The sequence below is a fragment of the Rattus norvegicus genome, chromosome 5 (genome assembly GCF_021556685.1).
Source record: "Rattus norvegicus strain SHRSP/BbbUtx chromosome 5, alternate assembly SHRSP_T2T, whole genome shotgun sequence".
Classification (NCBI taxonomy): Eukaryota; Metazoa; Chordata; class Mammalia; order Rodentia; family Muridae; genus Rattus; species Rattus norvegicus.
In genome coordinates, this window is record NC_141538.1 from 133235411 (window position 1) to 133257674 (window position 22264).

General features: G+C 37.1%; 1 pseudogene; it reads left to right on the forward strand.

Annotated features, from left to right (window-relative positions):
* The first annotated feature begins 920 nt into the window (after positions 1–920).
* Zfp385b-ps1 (zinc finger protein 385B, pseudogene 1) lies at positions 921–2110 on the forward strand (annotated as a pseudogene).
* The last annotated feature ends 20154 nt before the right edge of the window (positions 2111–22264 follow it).

Consider the following 22264-nt stretch of genomic DNA (forward strand, 5'->3'; position numbering starts at 1 on the left):
ATAGAACCTTCAGTTAGTTCTCGAAATTTCTCTAGTTTGTGATTCGTAAAAAGATAAAAAATAAGTTTTGCCTTATCATATGATTTCAGGGACATAAATACTTCTATGGAAAGAATGGGGGAAATCTGGACAGGTTCTGTGCAGCTATAATGACCCCTCAAGGACACTGTATTATTATACTTGAATTAAAAGGCTAATTTTTCTTTATTTCTTTACATCCTATTGGTAAGGGATACTTTTAATTCTCTGTTCCCTCTTTAAAAGTCAACAGACAGTGACCTAATATCAGTGAAAAGTTTTACCATGGAATAAGGAAAATAGCACACGTATCTGTCAATATTATATACACAAAGTATTAAGCTATTGCTGAGTGAATTTCTTGAGGAATTGGACAGCCTTCTCCTTTCCTGATTGTTCAATCAATACTTAAATACCTTCTTAACTTTTTGGTAAGTAAACTAAAAGGAGAAAATTTAAATATAGCTCCAATTATATTAAAAAGCTATCACTTTATTTAGGTTTTATTACTACTCAAAAAAGAAATTCTTTATTATCCTCTGAGCTTAAAACTTGACAAACAATGTACTCTCAGTTATTTACAAAAATTTGTATCTGTGTCAATTGGGTACATTCTTTTTTGCCTAACATTACTGAGGATTTGGCTCAACTTTTTAAGTTCCTTTCTGGAGACTGCCACTTAAACTCCATTAAAACAACACTAGATCCTCTATAGTAATTAGAGCTAGAGAGCTAAAGCTAGAGGACCTGTGATTTGTTCAGAAGCAGTGCCTGCGGGCCATTTCCTAGAGCCACATCTCACAGTAGCACCTGGTCGAAAAGATGGAAGAATTTATCTCTCAGAATAATGCAGCACATTGTGCGTGACCAAAGGTATGAGTGCAGACTATAATCTTTCAAGTGAAGGCAGCGCATGCCACACCACTACTCTTCCTGCTCTCATGCACACACTCACCTGATGATGCAGCCTTCACTGCACATCAAATCGTTTATGTCGTTTCCAGTGGACAGTAGCTCTGCTGTTGGGTTCTTTCTAAACTTTAACATAATGGACCCTGTGCAGAAAGCAGCTATTCATTAACCACACTTTTGGAGTCTCCATTCCCACAAAGAAGAAACAAGTTATTTCTTGTAATGTCTCTCAGTTTTGCTTTAACTTGGATAGCCAGGCTAAGGCCCACTACACAGCAAGTAAACATGCCAAGAAAGCCAAAGGTCTAGAAGCAACGAAAAACAAATACAAAATGGTTCCTTCCAAGGACAGCACAAAGACTTATCCCAGCTGCTCCATCAGGCCAGGCACAGGCAACATTTCTGACAAATGAGAAGACAAAGGGAAGATAAAAGCTACCAGTTCCATTCAGCCCTCAGGCTCTGAAGGAAGCTCCTTTCTCCTCAAATCTGTCACAACACCTCTGACACTTGGAGCCATTGCTTCTCCCTCTAAGAGCACAAGTGGAGCTCTGGGGTCTGTTGCTGAGTCAGAAAAAGAAAAAGCAAAAAAATTTCTCTACTGCTCACTATGCGAGGTGGCTGTAAACTCCCTGTCACAGTGGGAGGCTCACAATACAGGATCTAAACACAAGACCATGATTGAGACTCTTAATGGAGCTGGTCCAATGAAGTTCTATTCAAGACCTGGTTCAAGATTAAAGAAGGAGAATGGCAGTAAGGGTTCAGGACTACAGAACAAAGCATTTCATTGTGAAATCTGTGATGTTCATGTGAACTCAGAAATTCAACTCAAACAGCACATTTCAGGCTGAAGGCATAAAGACCGTGTGCCAGGAAAACTGTTAAAGCCGAAATACAGCCCCTACAACAAGCTCCAGTGGAGCCCAAGCATCATAGCCACAAAGCTTGCATTTCAGAAAGATCTGATGAAGCCTCTGGCCCCGACTTTTCCATCTTTACCACTGGGGCCGCAGCTGTGTCCACTGTGCTGTCCCTTCTACCTCGGCCATCTGCCTTTCTCTTCCTGGTTTCAGTCATCCGTCTTGCACTGCTGAGGCCTGGTCTCTGGTCCATCTGTGCCATGCCCCTTACTAAACATTTTGAGCCCCCGAAAGGCCAGGCCAGTGGGAAGGTGTAGAAGAAAAGCCCAAAGGATTCAGCATTGTAAGCTCTGTCTGTGACTGTAAATACCCCATCCACCAACTTACAAAGAACAGGCCACTGCCCAGCCCCACCTCCAGAGACAGGCAGAGGGAAGGCTCAAGGGCACTATCTCTCTCTCGTGCCCTCTCCATCCTATCCCAGTCAATTGGTGTATCTGAGAAACATAAGTTTCTTGAAAATATATTTATCAGGAAACCAAACCAAACCAAACCAAACCAACCAACCAACTAACCAAACAAAACCCCCCTGACCTGTGTATTCCCATGGCGTGATGATCTGGCTTAGGAACAAAATATAATCTCTTCTGGACAGACTTGAACATAAAATAGTAAGTAGACTCTTCTTCAGATGTCTATAGATAATTTCAGAATCTATGTGGGCATACTCTAGTGTGGAAAAAAAGTCCATCACAAGTGTTGAATTGTGGATACCATCTTCCTCCAAGGCTCGTAGATTTTTTTTTTCTGGTGTACAAGTGTCCACAGGGATTGTGTACTGTTCTAGATCCCAGTACTGTTGTACCTCGTGTAGCACTAGATCATAAATATGGTTGAATTGAACTTTCTTTATTGCTGTGTAATTATTAGGAAGCAAAGTAGCTTTGAATTTTTCTCTTTAAGAGAACAAAAGATAATGTATTTTCTTTATTTCATATTTTATTTAGAGATATTTAAATGCAGTAGAAAGCAATATAACATAGCTATAATTACTACCTGTTTGCTATTTTTGTTTCAACTTATTTTTGTAGTGTCCTCACTGGTTTGAGTTGCCAAGCAAATGTATTCTAAAACAAAAGGAGCTTCCTAAATTTCACATTTTTGCAACTTCTGTGCATCTATCAGAGGACAGTGAATCTACATATTTCTACATAATGATCTTCATTTTAAACTTCTGTTTTTCATTGGTAATGATACTGCATAATTCTGTGGCTACCTGAAGCAATAATGTACAGAAGATATGTAATTTCTAGTTGAACAATCTGTTTTTCTATTCAATGACTGTGTCACAGGTTATGTGGCCTTGCTTCTCCTAACCCACTCCTACTCCCTACTGCCCCAAAATCCCTGATGTTAAGAAGACTGGAATGTTTGTGACATCAGGGTCAAGAAGCACCATAAAACAACATTGAGTGAACTCTTCTAGTGGATCGGTATCTTGCAAGCTGTAAATGATAAAAGACTATGTATTTATTAAATGTACCTTTTCAATAAAAGTACAGAAACCAACACTAAAGCAGAGCAGATTTTTCGCTTATACAATAATGTATTGGGTAGGTTGAAAAACGCTGACAAATGGTATCAGCTGAATATTTAGTTTCATGCTTGCATAAAAAAGAACCTAATTGTTTTCTCCTTCAGGATTTTCTGTCATTATTTCTCAGTTATTTTTTAATATCCTTCTACCTAGAAGGAAATATTCTTGAGATCAAAATTAAATGTCCTTAAAGTTTAAAAATCTTAAATATTATAAAAAGCCTTAGACTTGGATCTTTAGAAGTTAATGACCATTGTTGGTTCTGCTTATTTGTTTATTTATTTTAGTTTTGTGTTTCCCCTATCTCTCACAAAATCAAATAAGATGTCAGCAAAGGAGAAGGTTAGAGGAGACCCACAAAAGCCTATTCAATTTTGAAGGCATATTTTACAAAGGATTTCAAGCTTCTAGTGCATAATTAATGGGTGGTTCTCACATAATATCTGGAAATATGACTGTCTATGGCCGAGGACATCTGTACTGTCAGGTGTGTAGAGACCTGTGTTTGTAATGCACTTGAGACACAAATAATGCCACTTCCTAACTAATCAGCTGCAAAGCATTGCCCCAGGCATAACATGGGGCACTGGAGGCTGCAAGAGAATACCAGTGTGTCACATGTGAAACCTAACTTTGCCATATAGCTCGTCATGTATCACATTTCTAAGGCTCTCATTACAACTAAATACAGATAATGGTCTTACTTATATTAACAAATGCTCTAAAACATTTTACAATGTACAAAATTCTACTCATGTTACTGAAACACCTTACATTTCACAGGATCAAACTATTGTGGAATGGCACCATCACACTCTTAACAAAATGTTTTAAAAATAAAAATATGTATGTACACACATCTAAATCCATCCATACTATGCTATATTTAGCTATGTTAACTTTAATTTTTTTCACTTTAAAGGATAATATATTTTTTGTTGCCCAAAAGCATTTTTCGTAAAGAAGACACACCTTTAAGTTAACTGAACAACTCTAAAAACTAATCAATGGAAAGTGCCTGCTGTTTTGTCTGATGATTGGCTGTGTTAGCATCCATATTGGTCAGGTGCTGGTGGAATCTCTCAGGAACACCCATATCAGTCTCCTGTCAGCATATGGAAATATGCTGCAAGGGCTTCTTGTCATTAGCAATAGTGTCTGGTTTTGGTGTCGGCAGATGGAATGGATTGCTAAGTGGGACAGTCTCTGGTTGGCCTTTCCTTCACTTTCTGTTCTACTTTTTGTCTTTGTCTTTTCTTTGTACAGAACATTTTTGGATTAACAATTCTGAGACAGGTGTGTGGCCCCATTCTTCAGCTGGGGACTGTAGCTATCTACTGGGAATGGCCTCTAGAGGTTCTATCTTCACTGAATATTTCAGCTAGTGTTATCCATATTGGTTCCTGGGAACCTCTATCTTCTCTGGCATCTGGGACTTTCTAATGGCTACCTTTGTTCCCTATCCCCCAATAGTACATATTTATATTTGAATTCCTGACCCTTTGTACTTCTGTCCCTTACAACACCTCATCCTCTACCCCCCTTCATCCTCCACTTCTTCTTTCACTCCCAGGTCACTCAATCCTCTACCTTCTGTGATTATTTTTTCCTTTCTTCTATGTAGGATTGAAGCATCTACACTTTGGGTTTTCCTCTTAAGCTCCATATGGTTTATGTGTTGCATCATCAATGTTTGCTTTTGTGCTAATACCAACTTTTTTGTGCCTGGGTTACCTCACTCAGGATGATATTTTCTAGTTCCATCCCTTTGCCTGCAAATTTCTTTAGGCCATTGTTTTTAATAGCTGAGTACTGTTCCATAGTGTAAATGTACCACATTTTCTGTATCCATTCTTCTATTGAGGACATCTAGTTGTTTCCAGCTTCTGGTTATTAGAAATAGGGCTAGCATGAACGTAGTGGAGCATATATGCTTGCTATATGTTGAAGCAACTTTTGGGTACATGCCAAGTAATAGCATAGCTGGGTCTTCAGGTATAATTATTTCCATTTCTCTGAGGAACAACCAAATTATTTCCAACTGCAATCCCACCAGAAATGGAGGAATGTTCCTCTTTCTTGACATCCTAACCAACATCTGCTCTCACCTGCATTTTTGTTCTTAACCACTTTGATCTCAAGGCTGTGTTGATTTGCATTTCTCTGGTGACTAAGGATGTTGAGCATTTCTGTAAGTGCTTTTCAGCCATTGGAGATTACTCAGTTGAGAATTCTTTGTTTATCTATGTAGCACATTTTAATAGTGTTATTTGGTTCTCTGGAGTCTAACTACTTGGCTTCTTTGTATATTTTGAAAATTAGCCCTCTATCAAATGTAGAGTTGGTAAAGATCGGTATGGAGACAAGCAGGTAGATACATGAAATAGAATTGAAAACTCAGGGGAAAAAACCCACTCCTATGGTCACTTGATCTTTGACAATGAAGCCAAAACCATCCAGTAGAAAAATTCCAACAAATGGTACTGGTTCATCCAACAGTCAGCATGTAGAAGAATGTAAATCAATCCATTCTTATCTCATGTACAAAGCTCAAGTCCAAGTGGATCTAGGATCTTTACATAAAACCAGATATGTTGAATCTAATAGAACAGAAAGTGTGAAAAAGCCTTGAACACATTGGCAGAGAAGAAAATTTCCTGAACATAATACCAGTGGCTCATTCTCTAAGATTAACAATCAATAAATGGAACCTCATAAAATTACAAAGCTTTTGTAAAGTAAAGGACACTGTCAGTAGGACAAAATGGCAACCCACAGATTGGGAAAAGGTCTTTACCAATCCTATATCCGATAAAACATATTAACTAATGTTATAATTGCCCTATGAATACCTCTACTTGTTAGACTAGTGATGCAACGAGCTTTCGACATTGGTCTCTATTAAACCTATAATTTTCTTTTGGAAAAATTAAAATGGGACAGATGTAGAAGACATGCAGGTACTTGTGCTTGCAGATAAGTACCAGGGGAAACCAGGAAGGTTAAACATACAATATTTTCTCTTCAAAGGCAGATATGCATTATCTCTTTTCCACCAGAAGGCTGGGAGGCAAAGTGATTAGTAGCCTGGGGATCTCTGTGCTATCTGTATGGCCAGGCTATACCAGCTCCCTAAGAGTCTTCTCTTGAGCCTATTTATCTCAGTCATTTATAGCACTGTCATTCCCCAGATCCATATCACAAACTTTTTAAAAATTTATTTATTCACCTTACATCATAATCATGTCCCCTCCCCTGTCCCCATTCTTCTCCCAATCAAACTTTAGAAATCATTCTTCCAGTTACTCCCAACTTCTCCTCAGAGAGAAAGCACCCCTTGGGTATGACTTCACCTGGTAACATCCAGTCACAGTAGGCATTAGCACATATTTTCCACTGAAGCCCAACTACGCTGTCCAGTTAGGGGAAAGGAATCCAATGGCAAATAATCAAGTCGGAGGAAGCCCTACTTGCTAGGGGAACTATATAAAGACCAAGCTGCACATTTGCTACAATGTATAGGGGGCTTGTGGCAAGTAGTTGGTGGTAGAGCCTCTGTAGATTCCCATGGGCCCTGGAGAGTTGACTCTGTAGGTCTTCTTATAGTATCCTTAATAACTCTTCCTTGCTCATTTCTATCCTCTACTTTTCCACAAGACTACTTAAGCTTTGCCTTTTTGGCTATGGGTCTCTGCAAGTGTTTCTACCCCTTGAAGGATGAATCATCTCAGAAGAGTGTTAAGTTAGGTTCCTATCTGTAAGCACAATAGAGTATGACACTATTGTTAAACGTGTCAGGGAAGCATTCCTTCATGTAAATGAATCACATTTTCTTTATCTATTCTTCAGTTGAGGGACATCTAGGTTGTTTGCAATGTCTGACTATTACGAATAAAACTGTTATGAACATAGTTGACGAACTGTTCTTGTGGGATGGTGGAGCATCTTTTTGATCTATGTCCAGGAATGGTATACCTGGATCTTCAGGTATATCTTCTGAGAATACCAAATGGAACTTGGGAAGTCTTATGGAAAAGTTGGGAGAAGAACTGAGAGACTGATTTGAAAAGGACAGGGAATACACAGGAAGACCAACAAAGTGGGGGTGACACCTAGAAAGAGTCTTCCCATTTTTAAAATTGTAGAATGTATAATGAGTAAAGTATTTTATAAAGTGGTGCTAAGAGGAGAGGAAGAGGTAAATAAGTAAATATGTAAGTAAGTAAATAAATAAATAAAGTGTAAGGGATTGACTATCTTACATGAGATCTGATTTAAGTTGGGACATTCACTGGTTGGCTGTTCCCTCAATCTCCATCCCCACTTTATCTCTGTGCATTTTCAACCAGTCAGACATTGGAAACAAACTAGATGTGCATAATCAAACCAGCAGAGGTCTTTAAAGAGGATATAAATAAATACAAGCAGGTGGAGGAAAAGAATAATTCCTGAAAATATAAATAGTAGCATTAAGAAAACACAGAGACAACCCTGGAGGTGGAAAACTAGGAAAAGAACAAGAACAATAATTGTAAGATCACCAACAGAAAAATAAGACACTGATACATCAATCAAAACATGCCAAATATAAACCACTACCCAAAGACTATACATGGACTGACCCATGGCTTCAGCTGCCTATGTAGCAGAGGATGGCCCTGTTGGTCACCAATGGAAGGAGAAGCCTTTAGTTCTGTCAAAGTTGGACCCCTAGTGCAGGAAAATATCAGGGGGGGGGCAGTAAGGGGGCATGGATGGGGAGGAGAAGACCCTTATAGAAGAAGGGAAGGGAGATGGGATATGGAACTTATGCCCAGGAAACCAGGAAAGGAAATAACATTTGAAATGTAAATAAAAATTATATCCAAAAAAGAAAAAATGAAAAATGAAAAAAAGTTTTTAACATAAAACATCCAGGAAATTTATGAGACCTTGAAAAGTTCAAAGCTAAGAATAACCTGTTTTGTTGTTCTTCTGGTTCTCTTCCTCCATGTCTTGAACTAAGATTTTCAGACAGTTTTTCCTTGTCAAATCTGGTCTTTATTAATTTGAAGATGTGTACAGATTTTCACCTCCTGTTGAAACAAGAGCAAATCCCAAAATGCAACAAATTTCCTAACATCCATTCTGCAGTTACAATATCCTTATATAGTTTAATTTAATTCAGCAGTCCTTTCTAAAATCCAGTGTTTTTTTCTGTGATTTTTGCTACCTGTCTCATTGATATTGACCAATTTAAAGTCAATATATCATTATGTAAACTATCTCTGGGAGATCTCTTAACCCCATTCTGCTTTAGGAACATTTCTTATAAAGTACAGTTAGATATTTCCACAGCTACTAGATCTGTAGGATTGTATGTAACAACAGTAACATGTATTATATAATAATATCCAAATAATTGTGTTTTCTTCATACATTTGTCAGAGAATTTGCAGTTTTATTCTGTAAAGTTATTCCTAAGATAAGAATCATTTCTAACAAAAGAATAATTATATAATTCTTCTTTCAGAACTCAATGCAGAAACCTTCTGAAATACTGAATAGATATCAGTTCTATGATGTATATAAGTTTAATTTTTCAAACACTGCAAATGAAACACAATTATCTGCTAAATTTAACTTCTTTTGGTAATCTTTAGGATTACTTACTTGATTATATAAAGTATAGATAGAACAATATTTTTATAATTTCCTTGGCTTGTCACCAAATTATTGAAATATTTTCTTTTTGTATCTAAAATGTCACCTTCTTTTTTGATTTATTTATTCACTTTACATTCTGCTCACTGCCCCCTCCCACTCCCTCCCTCCATAATCCTTCACTCATCCTCTTCTCCTCTGAGCAGGTAGTGGCCTCTGGATATTTCTCAACACTGTCACATCAAGTCTTTTGGGGGCTAGGAGCTTCTTCTCTCACTGAAGACAGACAAGACAGCCCAGATAGAAGAATATGTACCATGGACAGGAAACAGCTTTCGGGATAGCCCCTGTTCCAGTTGTTCTAGACCTAAAGGAAGACCAAGTGATATTTTTGCTACATATATGCAGGGAGGCCTAGGGCCAGCCTGTGTATGTTCTTTGGTAGTTCAGTTTCTAAGAGCCCCAAGGGTCCAGGTTAGTTGACTCTGTTGGTCTACGGAGTTCCTATACCCTTCAGGGCTGGCAACACTTCCTCCTATTCCTCCATAAAAGTCCCTAAGTTCCATTCACTCTTTGGCTGTGAGTGTTTGCATCTGTGAGTCAGTTGCTACTTGGAGCCTGTCAGAGGAAAGCCATGCTAGACTCCTGTTGGCAAGCATAACAGAATATAATTAATGGCATCAGGGATTGTCTAAGTGAGATTCAAAGTTCCATGCTTGGGTCTTCCTTCTTCGTAAACTTAAGATCTGTGTATTGTTTCCTAGGTATTCTGGACTTTTTGGCAAATAGCCAATAACATTTAATACATACTACTTTTGTGCTTTTGGGTCTGGGTTACCATACTCATGATATTTTCTAGTTCCATCCATTTGCCTGCAAGATTTTGGATGCCCTAATTTTTAACAGCTGAATAGTGTTTCACTGTGTCAATGTACCACATTTTCTTTACCAATTCTTTGGTTGAATAAAACTGTTTTGAATACAGTTGAGTGTCTTTGTGGGATGTTGGAACATCTTTTTTTGTATATGCCCAGGAGTATTATGACTGGATCTTGAGGTAGAACTATTCCAATTCTCTGAAAAACCACCAAATTGATTTCTAAACTATTAATGTCTCTTTTGCACCTTTTCTATTATATCCATTTTCATGTTGAGGGCTGTGATTCTCTTGGACTTGAGTTTTGTGCAGGGTGATAAATATGTATCTATTTGCATTCTTCTACATGAAGACATTCAGTGAGACCAACACCATTTGTTGAAGACACTTTATTTTTTTCCATTGCATGATTTTGGTATCTTTGTAAAAATTCAAGTGTCCATAGATGTGTGGGTTTATTTCTGAGTCTTACATTTGATACCATTGATCAACCGGTCTGTTTCTGGACCAATACTATTCAGTTTTATCACTATTGATCTGTAGCAGGAAGTATAGTCCAAATGGCCTATACAGCAGTTAAAATGAGAAGGACTTACCCATTACCTTGACAGTTTTTCTACTCTACCACAATCCTGAGGGTTTCACTGGGAGAAGAGTACCCAGGATAACATCAGTCTGAAATAGTCATGTCATGTATGAAAATTTATCTTTACAGGAGAAATTTGGGGTACTGACCATATTTTGTAGGGGAAAAGTGGTCAATCAACTTTCCAGTGCCTTTCATGTTTACAATTTGGTCAGGGTGCTGGTGATAGGCAAGGCAGTATGGCAATCATGCCTACTGGTTGGCATTACAACCATCCAGGGGAATTTTTGGTGCTCCATCTATCTTCCTGGAGATCTTGAGGTCACAAGTAGAATCTTATGTTTCTGTCTATTGTAAGCTGTAAATATGATATTCACCAGATACTTAACAAGTTTGAGGACCATTATTAAGTATAAATAAGTTAAACAATTTTTGCTTATTTTTAGTTACTTGCTCCACTATATTCATTGTTTTCAGCCATTTTTAGTTTATTAATCTTGCCAATCCATGAGAATTGAAGGACTTTCCATTTTCTGAGATCTTTTTCGTTATTATGGTATACTTAAGGTACCCCAAAAATTCCACCAGAGTACTCCTACACCTGATAAACAACTTCAGCAAGTGGCTGGATATAAAATTAACTCAAATCAGTAACCTTCCTCTCCTCTATGATAAACAGGATGAGAAAGAAATTAAGGAAATAACACCTTTCACAATATTCACAAATAATATAAAATAACTTGTATGACAAGAACTTCAAGTCTCTGAAGAAATAAATCAAAGAAGATATCAGAAAATGGGAAGCTCTCTCATGCTTATGGACTGATAGGTTTGATGTAGTAAAAATTGTCATCTTGTGGAAAGCAATCTACAGATTCAATGTAATCCCCATCAAAATTAAAAGCAAATTCTTCATAGTATTAGAAAACAATTTGTAAATGTTTTTGGAATATTTCTCAAGTAATAATTATTTTCATCACAATAGAGTGATTGTGTCACCTTAAACTGCTGAGCAATTGACCTATATGAGTCATACGCTAGAATGAAACTGTTGTGATCATAAATTCCAGAATCCAGGAGTGTGATGTTGTTGTTGGTGGTGGTGTGGTGGTGGTGGTGGTGATGGTGGTGGTGGTAGTGGTGGTGGTGGTGGTGGTGGTGGTGTGTGTGTGTGTGTGTGTGTGTGTGTGTGTGTGTGTGTTATATACACATGTATGCGTTCAGATGCTTAGACATATTTGGACCTTTGTTTTCATTCTCATATGCCAGAGGTGAATTTTGGGTTTCTTACTCTATCATTCTCAAGATTATTCTTTTAAGACAGTACCTCTCACTGGAACTAGTGATAGGCTAGCAGAAAGAAAATCCAAATAACCCACATTTTTTATTTTACAGATAGTTATAGGTAGTTATGCAGACATATCCAGCTTTTATTTTTTTAAATGTACATACAGGAATTTGAACTCAGTTCCTCATGCCTGGACAACAAATTATTTTTTCTCATTTTATGCCTAGATTTAATCTGTATATACACTCTGTTATGATACAGGGACTGGATTCAGTGACTAAAAGAACAATAATTGTTTTTAAGAAAAACCACTGGGGCTGGAGAGATTGCTCAGTTCTTAAAATCACTGACTTTTTTCCCAGAGGATCTGAGTTCAATTTTCAGCTCCTCTATGGTGGCTCATATCTGTGTATAAGTCTGCTCCAGGAGATCCAATTTCCCTTTTCTTGTCACTGTATGCATAATACATACAAGTGATGCACAATAGTGCATGTAGGTAAAATATTTATACACATAAAATTAGAGAAAAAGAACAGTACTCTTTTTCTCATTCTAATGACTAAACAAAACCTATTATTTATTATAGAATTGAGTATTTGCTTCCTTTTTTCTAGAGGGCTCAGGAGTTCTGTTGAGCTGCTAGAATGGGATCTCATAAACTTTCTTTATGAAGGCATTTATTGCTATGAACTTTGCTCTTAGCATTGCTTTCCTTGTGTCTCATTAGTTTGAGTATAGTGTGCATTCCTTTTATTGAATTCTAAAATTTTTTTCTTTTTTCTTTCTTTTTCTCTTGACTCAGCAGTCATGAAGTAGAGAATTGTCTGTTTTGATGAGTTTGTAGTTTTTCTCTCCTTTCTGTTGTTATGTCCAGTTTTAATCCAAAGTGGTTTAATAAGATACAGGGTTTATTTCTATTTTACTATACCTGTTAAGATTTGATATTGTCAATCCTTGAGTAAGTTCCATAATGTCTTATAAAATATGCATGCCCTTATATTTGAGGCACAAATATTTAGAATTGAGATCCTATCTTGTTGGATGTTTTATGAATATGAAGTGTCCTTTCCTGTATTTTTTATTTATTTTGTTTGAAAGTATTTTATTAGTTATTAGATTGGATACACAAACTTGCTTCTTGGGTCTATTTACCTGGAAGAACTTTATTCAGCTACTTATTCTGAGGTATTGTCTTTATTTGTTATTGAGGTGTTTTTCTTGTATACACCAAAATGATGAATCCTGATTTTGCATCCACTTTTTAGTCTGTGTCTCATTTTTTGTGTAATTGCAGCCATTGATTTGAAGCACATTAAGGACCATAATTATGAATTTTATTTGATAGTGGTGGTAGTGTGTGTCTGTATCTGTGTGTGTGTGTGTGTGTGTGTGTGTGTGTGTGTGTGTGTGGTATGTTTCCCTTGTTCCCTTCTTATGTTCTCCTGGTTTTTGTGTTTTTTGGGTGTGCTTAAGCTCTTTCAGTTGGAATTTTAATTGTAGTATCGTTGATAGGACTGGTTGTTATGGATAGATAATTGTTTAAATTTGGCTTAGCAATGTTAAAATATCCATGGCATGCTGTAGTAAGAGAACTCTGCTCTTGTGGTAGTATATTGCCCTGGTAAATATTGATTATGTTCTTACACTGGCCTCTAACAATCTGGGTTTGTGATTATTATAGGTTTAGCTGTTGATTTCTTAGATATTTATTTTTGTTGAATGATTACTTTTTATATATGTTTTTATATTTTGTTTCCTGCTCAAAGATCAGCCACAGCAGGTCTTCTTTCTTGTTTGCTTCTTCTTGAGGCATAGGAGGGGGAAGAGCATAGTTGCAGGGTAAGACTTGGTCTTACAAAATATTTAAGGTAGCTGTATAATAATAAAACTTTTACATGTATAAGTTACTTTGTTAATGTAGTTGATCTGCCTTAGTCATTTTGAGCCCAACAACTTTAGCCACCTGCATTTAGCACCTTACACTATCACGGTATTAAGTAGAAGATTAATTGATAGAGCCTTTTCCTTTTGCTTGTCAAGCTAGGCGAAACTTTGGAGCTGTAAACTTCTACTGAACCAGGAGAAGAGAATAATGCTCACAGAAGGGAAAACTTTGCATAAGTAAATATGAATTAAACTCACATAAATTCATATGCAGATTCATGCATATGTTTCTTAAATCTCCATTCAAAGCAGTTGGGCCTAGCTTACATACATTCTCATAGATTCATATTTACACACACACACACACACACACACACACACACACACACACTTCCATATATATATGGAGCAAAAGACCAAGTACCAATACAGAAAGAAATCACACATTGTGGATGGAAAAAAAATAGCTCCAATCTTTATTGTACAGAGAGAAAAAAGCTCCTACACTTTTATGGCTGAATGAATTAAACCCATTCTGTAAGAAAAAAATCTGTGTTCTCTTTGTAGGACTAAGACTTATTATTAAGAAAAGATTGGTCAGTTGATTTCTGACATAGGAGCTAAAGCCATCCAATGGAAAACAGCATTTTCAACAAATGGTACTGGTTCAACTGGATGTCAGCATGGAGAAGAATGCAAATCTATACATTCTTATTGCCCTGTACAAAGCTCAAGTGCAAGTGAATCATGAACCTCCACATAAAACCAGATACACTCATACTAATACAAGAAGAAATAGGAAAGATCCATGAACACATAGGTAACTGGGGAAAATTTCCTGAACAGAACACCAATGCCTTATGCCCTAAGATCAAGGATTGATAAATGGAACTTCGTCAAATTGCAAAGCTCTGTAAGACAAAGGACAACATCTTTAGGACAAAATGGCAACCAAAAGATTGAGATAAGATCTTTAACAATCCTACATCTGATAGAGAGCTAATAGCTAATATATAAAAAAAGAAAAAGAAAAAAAAACACTCAAGAAGTTAGACTCCAGAGAGCCAAATAACCCCATTAAAATTGGGATACAGAGTTAAACAAAGAATTCTTAACTGAGAAATATCAAATGTCTGAGAAACACATAAAGAAATGTTCAACATTCTTAATCATCAGGGAAATGCAACTCAAAATAACCATAAGATTCCACCTCACACCAGTGAGAATGGCTAGCATAAAAATCTCAGGTGAGGATGTGGAGAAAGAGGTACATTCTTCGATTGTTGGTGGGATTTCAAGCTGGTACAACCACTCTGGATATCAGTTTGGAGGTTCCTCAGAAAATTGGAAATACGACTACCTGAGGACCCAGCTGTACCACTCCTGGGCATATACCCAATAGATGCTCCAACATACAACAAAGACACATGGTCCACTATGTTCATGGCAGCCTTATTTATAGTAGCCAGAACCTGGAAAGAACCCAGATGTTGTTCAACAGAGGAATGTATACAAAAAATGTTGAACATTTACACAATGGAATACCATTCAGTTATTAAAAACAATTAATTGGTGAAATTCATAGGCAAATGGATAGAATTAGAAAATATCCTACTGAGTGAGGTAACCCAATTACAAAATAACCACACATAGTATGCACTCACTTATAAGTAGATATTAACCCTAAAGCTTGGATTACCCAAGATAAAATCCATAGACTACATGAAGTTCAACAAGAAGGATGACCAAAGTGCAGAACCTTCAGTCTTTCTTAGAAGGGGGAACAAAAATATTCATAGGATGCAATACAGAGATAAAGGTTGGAGCAGAGACTGAAGGAAAGGCCATTGTGAGACTGCCCCACCTGGGGATCCAGCCCATATACATACAATCATCAATGCAGACAATATTGCTGATACCAAGACAGGAGCCTGATATAGATGTCTCCTGAGAGGCCTTGTCAGAATATGACAAATACAGAGGCAAATGCTCACTGTCAAACATTTAACTGAAAATGGTGTCCCCATTAGAGGAGTTAGAGAAAGTATTGAAGGAGCTGAAAGGGTTTGCATCCCCATAAGAACAACAATACCAACCAACCAGCGCTCTCAGGGACTAAATCACCTTTAAAAATACACCCATAAACAGACCCATGGCTCCAGCTGCATATGTAGTAGAGGATGGCCTTGTTAGGCACCAATGGGAGGCGAAGCCCTTGGTTCTATGAAGGCTCGATGCCCCCGTGTAAGGGAATGTCAGCGCAGGGAGCCAGGAAGAGGTGGGTTGGTGGGTAGGTGGATACCGTCATAGAAGAAGGGTGAGGGGGGATGGAATAGGGTGTTTATAAATGGGAAACCAGGAAAGGGAATGACATTTGGAATGTAAATTTAAAAAATCAATAAAAAAGAAAAGAAAAGATGTGTTCTATCCCATGGTAAGAAGTCTGCCTGCTCCTTCTGCTCTCTACAGCTTCTTCTTTCCTAATTCCTTCTGCATTTTGCATATTTCTCTCTTACATTGTCTCATATTTTCTAAGTTATTCCACTCTGTATTTGTCTTCTAATCTTGTTTTTTTTCCTCCAGCTCTAAAGTCACAATAATGCTCTTATTCTCAAAATTTTTTCTCCCAATGCTATTTCTTCACTTCTAAGTCCTTGAGTTCATTTTTTTTCTAAAACGTGTTCTGTCTAAAAATTTCTTCTCAGCTCAGCTCAGTTCTGTCTAAATATTCTGTCTAAAAATGTATACTCAGCTCAGTTCTTGTTTCCCCTTTGTTCTCAGCACTTAAACATTTTGCAGAATACATGATCACATAATAAAAAGTTCACTACAAGATTATACATAGATCCACATCATAAATAGAATGAGAACTTTACTGCACCAAATGTTTACATGAACATACATTAAGAGTGATTATCTGGCTAAATGTTCATCACTTGTCACAGCTCCATATTGAAAAGTTAAAAACCATAACTAAGTTATTAGTGGTTTGTATAAATAAACCCAGTTAATATTTTATGTTCTGTCCTAGCACCTAGAGTAAATTGTTAGTTTCCTTGTTATGGCCTTTGGATTCTGAATTTACAAATTTATAATGTGCTCTGAGTAGTAGATGCCTACTTTCTATCCCAGAAGCAATTAACTTCTAACACTAATGATTGGCAGTTTACAATGCAATTTTGACTATCAGAAGAGATCTAATAGCAGTCGCACTATAAAGGAGCTTAATAAATACTGATAAAGTTTTAGGAATTCTTATAGGATCATCATTAAGAACTAAAAAAATCTTCTATTTTTCTATATTACATAACTACAAAACAGTACATCTTTGTTGTTCTGCAAAGAACTGCTCAAAAGGGTAGGCTAAAATGTAATGATTTGTATGTATGTTTAATAATAACAGGGAAAGCTTATTAATAGCAGGAATATTTCATAACATATATTTGTCCCAGGACGTGTCTAATGGAGGAAATCCATTGTGGCTTATAATCCAAGGTGGACTCATCTCAGGAAGATCACCTGCAAGTTATTAGTTTGCTGGTTCTTGACAGTTTCTGTTTCCTCTCAGTCTTCTGTCTTGAGTGCTGACTTTGTGATGAGAGAATCTTCTGTCCCAGCAGAATCTCTATTCTATGTTCTTTTTTTTTTTGCCTGTATGGTATCTTGGGTATGGGATGCTAATGGTGCATCTGGGGTCCCTAGTAAAAGAATGGTCTGGGTTCCCTTGAAGCTGCATGTTCTCACCCAAATCATGTGGAGCTATGGGCCAGAAAACAGAACCCTGTAGAACGGGTGCAGTTTATTTCTGTTCGATGTGCTTTGAGAGTCATCAGTAGGCAAAGGGTATAAAAAGGGATCTTGCCTGATATCCCTGTTACCTGCATGGCCTTCATGAAAATAAGTGGAGTTGTCAAGTTTCTCTGTTTCCAGAAGGCCGTGGGGAAAACAGAGTTATAGGCCAGAAAATGGAGTGCATGAGATCAGGTGTACTTTCCCTTGGCGAACCAGACTATTCTGTAATTTTGTCTTTGCTATACTTTTCAGGCTTTGCATGTTATAGGGTTCATTTCTTTCATTGGCTTAATTCACATAATCTTCTTTAGCTACTGTAATCAATTTCTTGCTTTATTTTTAATTTCCAGGCACTAAGATCTTTTCATCTCTGATCAACCATTTTGGGCTCTCTCTTACCACCACCACCATTTCCTCCTTCTCCTCCTCTTCCTCCTCCTTTTCTTCTTTATTACCAGCAGCAGCAGCAGCAGCAGCAGCAGCAGCAGCAGCAGCAGCAGCACACCTCTTCTACCACAACCATTATCTTTAAAATCACTGTCATCATCATTATTATTGGTGTTTCAAGAAAGGATTTTCTTTGTAGCCCTGGCTGATCTGGAACTTGCTTTGTAGATTAGGCTGACCTCAACCTCAAATATCCATCTGTCTTTCTCTCCTGGTCACTGGAATTAAAGACATGTGTACCACCTGACTGGAATAGCATTGCTTTTTAAAATGTTGGCATTCTATTCTCACAAGTCCTCTCAATACACTGTTCTTGATTGTGTATTTTAGTCTTTAGGAATTTTCTTGATATTTATTTACAGTGCTATGTATTTTGTATTCTTTGTCATCACAAATGACAAAGTTATAGTCCTTCTTTAGAGATTATTACCTACATTTCTAAGTGTTGTTCAAGATTCCTGTAGTAGAATGTTCTGGTAGGTACCATGGCTTCAGCTTTGTGTGAATAGGTACTCTTTTGATTTTAGCAGCTTAGATATAGGATGTCCTGGTAAAAACTACCTTGGGTTGAACTTCATCAGATACCATTGAACTTTTTGTAGTCTGATGTTCCTATGTTTCCTAAAGTTGTGAAGTTTTGATCTAACATCTCTTTAAATAATCGTTCATTCCCTTCTAGAAATTATATTATACAAAACATAGCTGACAGATTATGTTTTCCATGCAGCATAAAAGTTACTCATTCCTTTCATGCTTCACTTTTTCTGCTTTGTCTGAATGATTCAAAATAATCTTTCTCTTTTATGGATTGTACTAAATTTGGCTAAATGTTTTATCGTTGTTGAGACATACCAAAAGAATCTGAGAAAAATTTTAAAAAAATCATCAGATTGTATTACAAATGCCTACACTCAACACAACTGGAAAATCTGGATGAAATGGACAATTTTCTAGAGCAATACTAGATAAGTAAATTTGGGATCAGATAAACCACATCTAAAATATCCTATAATTCCTGAAGAACTAGAAGCAGTTGTTAAAAGTCTCCCAACAAAAAACGTTCAGGACTAGATGGGTTTAGTGCAGAATTCTATCAGACCTTCATAGAAGTCCTAATATCATTAGTGTCTAAACTATTCCAAAAAAATAGAAATAGAAGGAACACCACCCAATCCCTTCTATGAAGGCACGATTACAGTTATACCTAAATCACACAAAGAAAGAGAAATTCAGAACAATTTTCCTCATGAACATCGACGCAAAAATATTCAATGAAATTCTTGCAAACTGAATCCAAGAACTCATCAACAAGATCATCCATCATGGTCATGTAGGTTTGATCCCAGAGATGCATGCATGGTTCAGTATTTGGAAATCCATCATTGTAATCTATTATATAAAAAAACTCAGAGGGAAAAACACATGATCATCTCATTAGAAGTTGAGAAAACATTTGACAAAATCAACACCCCCTCATATTAAAAGTATTGGAAAGATCAGGAGTTCAAGGCCCCTACCTAAACATAGTAAAAGCAATATACAATCAACCAATAGCCACCGTCAAACTAAATGGAGAGAAACTTGGAGCAATCCTACTAAAATCAGTGAGTATTCAAGGATGCCCACTCTTTCCCTTCCTTTTCAATATAGTACTTGAAGTCTTAGTCAGAGTGGAAAACAAAAGGTGGTGATAGGGACACAAATTGGAAAGGAAGAAGTCAAAATATCAGTATTTGCAGTTGATATGATAGTATACATAATTGACCCAAAAATTACACCAAAGCACTCCTGAGTCTGATAAACAACTTCAGCAAAGTGGTTGGGTATAAAATTAATTCAAACAAATCAGTAGCCTTCCCTACTCAAAGAATAAACAGATTGAGAAGGAAATTAGAAAAATAACAACCTTCACAATAGTCACAATATAAAAGAGCTTGGTGTGGTTCTAACAAAGCAAGTGAATAATCTGTATGACAAGAACATCAAGTTTCTGAAGAAAGAAATTGAAGATCTCAGAAAATGGAAAGATCTCCCATGCTTCTGGATTGTTAGGATTAATATAGTCAAATTGGCCATTTTGTCAAAAGCAATCTACAGATTCAATGCAATCTCCCTAAAAATTCCAACTCAATTCTTTATAGAGTTGGGAAGAGAAATTTGCAAATTCATTTGGATTACCAAAAAAATTCTCAGCAATAAAAGAACTTTTGGCATAATTACCATCCCTGACCTCAATTTGTATTACAGAGCAATCATGATAAAAAAACACTGCCTGGAATTGGTACAGTTTCAGACAGGTAGATGTATGGAATAAAATTGAAGACCCAGAAATGAACCCATATACCTTTGGTCTCTTGAACTTCAACAAACCAGCTAAAACCATCCAGTGGAAAGTAGATAGCATTTTCAACAAATGGTGCTAGTTCAACTGGCAGTCAGCATGCAGAAGAATGCAAATTGATCCATTCTTATTGCCCTGTACAAAGCTTCACTTAAGTCCAAGTTGATCAAGAAACTCATCATAAAGAAGATACACTCAAACTAATAGAAGAAAAAGTAGGGGAAGAGCCTATATCACATAGGCATTGGGGATAATTTCCTGAACAGAGTAGCAATGCCTTATGCTTTAAGGTCAAGAATTCACAATTGGGACTTCATAAAATTGCAAAGCTTCTGTAAGGCAAAGGAAACTCATTCGGACAAAACAGCAACCAACAGATTGGAAAAGAACTTTACCAATCCTACATCTGATAGAAGGCTAATATCCCAACACATGCAAATAACTCAAGAAGTTAGATTCTAGAGAATCAAATCACCCTATTGAAAAATTGGGTACAGAGCTAAACAAATAATCCTCAGCTGAGGAGTATTGAATGGTTGAGAAGCATCTAAAAATGTTTAAACTCTTTAGTCATCAGGGAAATGCAAATAAAAAAACCAAAACAAACAAACAAACAAACAAAAAAACCCTGAGATACCACCTCACACCAGACAGAATGGCTAAGATAAAGAACTTAGGCGACAACAGATACTGGTGAGGATGTGGAAAAAGTGTAACATTCCTTCATTGTTGGTGGATTGCCATATGTTACAATCACTCTGGAAATCTATCTGGAGTTTCCTTAGAAATTGGACATTGTACTACATTAGGACCTAGCTTGACCACTCCAAGGAATACACCCATAAATGCTCCAACAAATAACAAGTACACATGCCCTGCTATGTATATATCAGCCTTATTTATAATAACCAGGAGCTAGAAAGAACCCAGATGTCCTTCAACAGAGCAAGGGATACAGAAAATGTGGTACATTTACTCAATGGAGTAATAATCAGGTATTAAAAACAATCACTTCATAAAATTTATAGTAAAATGGATGTAACTAGAAAATATCATCCTGAGTAAAGTGATACAGTCACAAAAGAACACACATGGTATATACTTACTGATAAGTGGATATTACCCCCCATAGCTTGGATTACCCAAGATACAATATATAGACCACATGAAGCTCTAGAAGAAAGATGACCAAAATGTGTATGTTTCTGTCCTTAGAAGAGGGAATAAATATATTCACAGGAGGAGATGCAGAGACAAAGCTTGGAGCAGAAACTGAAGGAATAGCCATTCAGAGTCTGCCCCACCCAGGTAGCTAGCCCATGTATATACAGCCACCAAACCCAAACAATACTGCTGACATCAAGAGGTACATGCTGATAGGAGCCTGACATAGCTGTCTCCTGAGATGCTCTTCCAGAACTTAACAAATACAGAAGTGAATGCTCTCTGCCAACTATTTAACGGAGAACAGGGTCCCCATTGGAAGTGTTAAAGAAAGGATTGAAGTAGCTGAAGGGGTGGCATCCCCATAAGAACAACAATACCAACTAACCAGAGCTCCCAAGGACTAAAGCACCATCCAAAGAGTATGCATGGGCAGACCCACGGCTCCAGTTGCATACGTAGCAGAGGATGGCCTTCTTGGGAACAATGCAAAGAGAAGTCCTGGGTCCTGCAAAGTCTTGACCCCCCCCCAACCCCCAATCTTGGGGAATGTCAGGGCAGGGAGGTAGGAAGGGGTGTATGAATGAGTGGGGGAACACCATTACAGAAGGGGAATCAGTTGGCCTAGGGGGTTTATGGATGGGAAACTGGGAAAGGGGATAACATGGAAATAAATGAGGCAGATTGATCAAGGAAATAATATCAAAAGCACACTTCATGTAGCCAGATAATATGTTTTTTAATTTTTTCTTAGATATATATATCTTTACTTACATTTCAAATATCTTCCTGGTTTCATGTGGGGAGAAATTTCAGCAGCTCACATATAAAACTGTCAACTTAAAATGTTTC